The sequence below is a fragment of the Mus caroli genome, chromosome 19 (assembly GCF_900094665.2).
Source record: "Mus caroli chromosome 19, CAROLI_EIJ_v1.1, whole genome shotgun sequence".
NCBI lineage: Eukaryota > Metazoa > Chordata > Mammalia > Rodentia > Muridae > Mus > Mus caroli.
This window is the reverse complement of record NC_034588.1, coordinates 44,963,694-44,969,894: the sequence shown is the minus strand read 5'-3', so window position 1 is coordinate 44,969,894 and position 6,201 is coordinate 44,963,694. Positions and strand designations below refer to the sequence as shown.

General features: G+C 44.2%; 1 protein-coding gene across 1 annotated transcript in view; it reads right to left on the bottom strand.

Moving 5' to 3' along the window:
* Window positions 1–6,201, bottom strand: part of Sorcs3 (sortilin related VPS10 domain containing receptor 3) — a 593,715-nt gene that overhangs the window by 490,321 nt on the left and 97,193 nt on the right. The gene's annotated exons all lie outside the window — the stretch shown is intronic.

The window sequence follows — 6,201 nt, the reverse complement described above, 5'->3', positions numbered from 1 at the left end:
TGGAGGGCCAGAAACCAGAGGCTGGATAGTCCAGAGACCCAGGATAGAACCAAAAAAAAAAAAAAAAAAAGACAGTCAATAAAAGGATTCCTAAAGATATTCTGCTACTCTCATAGATGGGTGCCTAGCTCAGTTGTCATCGGAGAGGCTTTACCCAGCAACCAATGGAAACAGGGTGCAGAGACCCACAGCCAAACATTAAGCTGACTGCAGGGAATCCTTCAGAAGAGAACAGAAGGGGAAAGATTAGAGGAACCAGAGGGGTCAAGGACACCATAAGAAAGTCCACAGGATCAACCAACCTTGGTTCATACTAGATCACAGAGACTGAATTGCCAAGTAGGGAGGCAGAACTGACCTAGGATCTCTGCACATATATCACAGTTGTGTAGTCTGGTCTTCTTGTGGGACTCCAAACAGTGAGAGCACGGGCTGTTCCTGATTCTTTCACCTGCTTTAGGGACCCTTTTCTTCTACTGGGTTGCTTCATCCAGCCCCCAATAGGAGAGGAGGGATAGGACATTGCAACTTGATATGCTGTGGTTCATTGAAATCCATGGGAGGCCTGCTCTTTTCTTACGAGAAATGGACAGAAACCCCAGCAAAGGAATGGAAGATATAAAACAGAAGCCAGGTGGTGATTTACAAATTAACACAAAAACCCATAGTGAAAACCCAAAAGCCAGGGCACACAACAGAGCAGAGGGAAAGGCAAAGCGAGGTAAACAAGTAGAAATTATTTTTTACACAACAGGAAGAAAACAGGCCAGGGAATGCTGAGCAGAATAGGGCCCATGGGACCATGGGACTGTGGACACAAAGGTCAGATGGTCAAACCTGGGAGCTGGAGGTGGCCAGAAAGAATGTGGAGCTAAGAAATATGGCTGAAATTTCCCCAGATTTAATAAGGCAAAACCCTCAAGATTTAAAATGACTAGCCAATTACATGCAGCAAACTCAAAGAAATCTAAGCCAAGATAAATCCCGAACGAAAACTGAAGTTGCAGACCAATTCTTGAAAGCTATGGAGTGACCGGACCTTATGTATAAAGAAAACACATCTTGGTGATGATGGTTTTCTACTCGTAAGTCAGGGAAGCAAAGAAAGGCACACCTCCAATTCAAGTGTGGAAAGGGAAAGAACAGTCAATTCCAAGTTTTATATTCAGCAGAAGTGTTCTTTCAAGGAGGAGCGGATAAATCAAAAGTCTATAATAGAATGTATCTGTTGCCTTATCTGTTCTAAAAATATGAGTGTACTCAAAGAGGCCACAAGGGACCTTGAGACATTCACCTCTGCAGCTTCTGGCCTGTGTTCTGCATTCATTTCTGTTGGAGAGATAGAAATAAGAGTTAGCTAAATGGTCTTTGCCTCTTTTGTAAAGAATCTTTTAATTACCCAGGAATTTTTGCTGAATCTTAAGGTGTTGGATTTTTTTTATATTTTAGAGGAAAACTATGAAGTTTCTGTCAGTTCAGAACCATGCACCCAAATTTACAGAAGGTGGGGGTTTCCCTGCAAGGTACCCCGAAAGGCACTTCATTTTCCGATGCCTCTAACTGTTGCTGTCTAGCACACATTCACAATTGTGTTTACTTCAGAGCCTTCCTTTGTGCCTGGCTCTCAGGAGAGAAAGGCAGCATAGATCCCAGGGAGACATTGCCATCACCAACAAGTTATAGACACATGTCACCATAAGAGGACATGTGACCTATGTCCAGAAAGAAAAATGCAAGCAAACCGTTCCCTCGTCTTCTCCTCAGTTCTGATATTACCAGGTATTTCGAAAGGGCTACTGTAGAATGTGACTTCAAGATGAATCAAGACCCTGTATCTGAAAAGGACTTGGGTGGGGTCAGTGTAAAATGTCACAGATGTGAGGGTGAGTTGAGAACAAAGGAAAACCCATCACATTCAAAATGTGAACCATCGAGCAGGAAAGGCGACAAATGACCCAATCAAGTTTCCAATTGGAAAAAGTCAAAGGAAGTCTCAGAGACTGAACCGTTTTAAGGAAAAAGGTTCACTTGGCAGAAGGATAAAGAAAGGAGCTACCAGAAGAACTCACTCCCCCCCGAGAGGAAACATAACTATTAGCAAACGGAATAGACTGCAAAATTGTCAAGGTGATGAGCACGAGTATCATATTTGAGGATAGTGACAGTAATGTCCAAAATCAAGAGCAATAAAGGCATCAAGGCCAATTAAAACATAGTTCTTCGTCTTTGCAAAATTACTGATAGGATAACAAAGTATCCATGGTGTGTCCGGGCTCCGTGCCGCATGAGTCCGCCCCACCTGTAATTGATTTTTCACAAAGATATTAGGATCCCTAAAGACAAAACGTCCCTTCCACTTGAGAGAGAAAGCCCCCTGATTCTAATGTGCTCACCTCTCCCCTCTCCAGTGGCCTTCATGGGATGTTCAGCTTTGTTCACAAGAAGGTCTGACAAGAGGATGCCAAGCTGGCCACAGCCACAGATGATACTCAAGGGCCTGAGGCCCAGGAACTCAGGCACTCAAGAATTAAGGCAACAAATTTAGTCTGCTCACAGGAGGACAATTAAGAATGCTGGCTGGTTTGTTTCATAAGTGGATTCCTGGGCAGCCCAAGTATGACAGCTGTTTAACATCGGCCCAAGGGGATGAGCAGAGATGAAAGAGAAAATGACTTCACCGGAGTCCCATTCCACTATTAAAGGAAGGAGAAGAAAGCAGTGAGATTCAGACATTTGGCTTCACCCTGGGCTACTACTATATTGTGTTTGGAGGGCTAGATTTTTTTTTCCTGGTGGTCAGATGAGCGGAGAAAGAGGTCACGTTTTGAAAGAAAGTCAGAAATGGGTTATGAGTGGAGCAAATCAGAATCAGCTCAAAGGAACTCAATGCCCCGCTAGACCCCATGGCATGTGTAATAACTGTATCCCAAACAAAAATCCTTATCAAAATGCTCATCCCCAAAGCCGACTTCAATTGCTGCCTTTTCATCTCGGCAGCCACCAGCAGGCTAGACTCTCAGCAGCCAGCTTTCATTAATTTCCGCTATCTCTGCTGATCTGGAAGCTTCAGCCAGGAAAGGAGCCAAGGGCTTTGTCTTTTTCATAGGTAATTTACAATTACAAGGGCCAGTTTCCTTGAACCCTACAGTGGGGCAGAGGGGACTGAGGAGCAAGCATCTTTCTCTCCCAAAGAAACAAAGGGATTGGTGGGGGGGGGGGGCAAAAAGCAGGCGGTGAGAGCTCCTGAATCCTGAGCCACGGTTCCTGCCAGAAATAAACACAAAAAATAATGAAAAGTCGTGCGAGTGAACAGCTAAGGATGAATCCCCGGCTGCATTTGGGGGCAGCTCTCAAAAGCCACCTGGAGTCTCCCTGAATCCCAAGTAATAACTTTCAAACTATTTCCTAAGCCAATTTTTGGAGAGCCCTGAATGGCTGGCATAAGTGCCAAGCACAATGTATTGGTCCGACTTCCTCAGGAGCAGCAGGGCCCCTGACAGAGGCATTCACCAGACAGGCAAACCACTGAAAGGGAATCTGCAGGGAACAGCCCCTCCCAGAGCCCTTCTCTTAATGTTCTTCCAGACTCTCCAGTCTGTATTCCAGGCATTCTGGGAAGATAATCTCTAATCTAAATACCTTCAATCGGTGGTTCTCAACCTTCCTGATGCTGCAGCCCTTCAATACAGTCACTCATGTTGTGGTGACCCCCCCCCCTCCAACCATACAGTTATTTTATTGTTACTTCATAACTGTAATTTTGCTACTGCCATGAATCATAACGTAAATATCTGATATGCAGGATATCTGATATGCAGGATATCTAATATGCCACATGCCCTCCAAAAGGGTCAAATCCCACAGGTTGAAAACCTTAAAGAGTACTTTTTATTCTCTTTCAAATTAGCTACAAAACAAAAATACAGAAACGAAAAGAAAGCGAGTTCGCCAGGTTTGTTGACATAAAGGCCCTTCTTATAGCAGATCATTTTGTGTATATGTGTGTGTGTGTGTGTATGTGTGTGTGTGTATGTGTGTGTATGTGTATGTGTGTGTATGTGTGTGTTTTGTGTGTATGTGTGTGTATGTGTATGTGTGTATGTGTGTGTTTTGTGTGTATGTATGTCTGTGCATGTGAGTGTATGTGTGTATGTATGTGTGTGTATGTGTGTGTATGTGTGTATGTGTGTGTATGTGTGTGTATATGTATGTGTGTGTATGTGTGTGTATGTGTGTATGTATGTGTGTGTATGTGTGTATGTGTGTTTTGTGTGTGTGTATGTGTATATGTATGTGTGTGTATGTGTGTGTTTTGTGTGTGTGTATGTATGTGTGTGTATGTGTGTGTATGTATGTGTATGTGTATGTGTATGTGTGTATGTGTGTGTATTGTGTGTTTTGTGTGTGTGTATGTATGTGTATGTGTGTGTATGTATGTATGTGTGTATGTGTGTATATGTGTATATACGTATATGTGTGTGTATGTGTGTGTATATGTATGTGTGTGTATGTGTGTGTTTTGTGTGTGTGTATGTGTGTATATGTATGTGTGTGTATGTGTGTGTATGTGTGTGTATGTATGTGTGTATATGTGTGTATGTGTGTATGTGAGTGTGTGTGTGTGTGTATACATGCACATGTACATGGTCATGGTCACACAGTAGGTGGTGCTTGTGCGCATATATACTTAGGCCAGAAGTCCACATCAGATGTTGTCTCAGTTACTTTTCTATTGCTGTGAAGACACCATAACCAAGGCTATTTATTGATGGAAGGGTAGAAAGAAGAGTTTATTGGCCTTACCATTTCAGGTATGAGTCCATGAACAGTGTAGCAGAAAGCACGGAAGTGAGCAGACAGGCATGGCCTTAGAGCAGTAGCTGGAAGCTTACATCCTGATCCACAATCATGAAGCAAGAAGCTAACCGCCAATGATGTGGGCTTTTAAAACCTCAAAGCTCCTCCCCACCATGATACACCTCCTTCCAATCCTTCCCACAGAGTTCCAACCGGGACCAATCATTAAAACGCACGAGCCTATGGGAGCCATTACCATTGGAGCAAGTGCTGTTCTTGGTCACTCTCCACCTCATTTCTTGAACCAGGTACCCCACACAATCTGAAGCCAGTGAACTATGGGGTCTGCCTGCTTCTGACCCTACTTCCTTTTCTCCCACCCCACTACCCCATGCCATGGAGTTACTCATAGACATGCATCTCAGTACTCAGGACTGCTGGGGATCCAAACTCAGGGCCTCAGCACTTTACCCACTAAGCCATCTCTCCAACACCAATGTCATCTCATTGAATGCTCCCATCACACCTAAGATGAAAACGCCACTCCTGCGTCTGGTAAGTAGAGAAGTCAGATCATTTGCTCAAGAGCGTGAAACAGTCAAGTGTCTAAGCTGGCCAGTTCTACCAAAGCATACCCACACATGTTTCACTGCAGAAAGATGTCTGCCCTGCCAAGGAAGGCCGAAAAAATGCAAACCATTGAGGAGACTTCAGAGGTGAGCCTCCACATGACCAGTTCTTACAATTATGGTGACTAAGGCCATCCTGCCCATGTGATGCTGTGACCCACACACTGAGCCGGACAGCATGTAAGCCATTCCTGAGACCTAAGCGCATAGTAACTGCTTCTAAGGGGAAAGTTATTCTCCATCCCTGAAGCTCTTCAGTCTACTGAGGAAGTCATGACCCAAGTCCTCTCCAGCCTTCTGCAGAAGAAATAGCTGGGCTTTGGAGCCTCAGCTTACTTTAGCTCCACCTTTCTTCTCCCCCTCACCTCCAGGAGTTCCAGGCTTTCTTTCATACTGAAAGTTCTGCCAGGACTAAAAGAACAGAGCATGAGCTAAATCATTTTAAAGCATATATAATGGAGCTGTCCATACCTTCAGAACCATTGAACATCGCTAGTGGTAAAACTCGGAGCCTTGGCCTAGAAAAATGATGATGTCTTTCTTGCATCCCTGGAAACAACTCATAAGCATAGACAACTTTTGTTCACATTTTTAGGGTAAGCCAAATGGACACAGATGAATGGACAGGGACAGTCTTGTCCTTGTCTCTGTCTGCCAGTCTGTCTGTCTGTCTCTGTCTCTCTGTCTCTCTTTCTCTCTCTCTGTCTCTCTCTGTCTCTGTCTCTCTCTGTCTCTCTGTCTCTCTATCTGTCTCTCTGTCTCTGTGTGTCTCTCT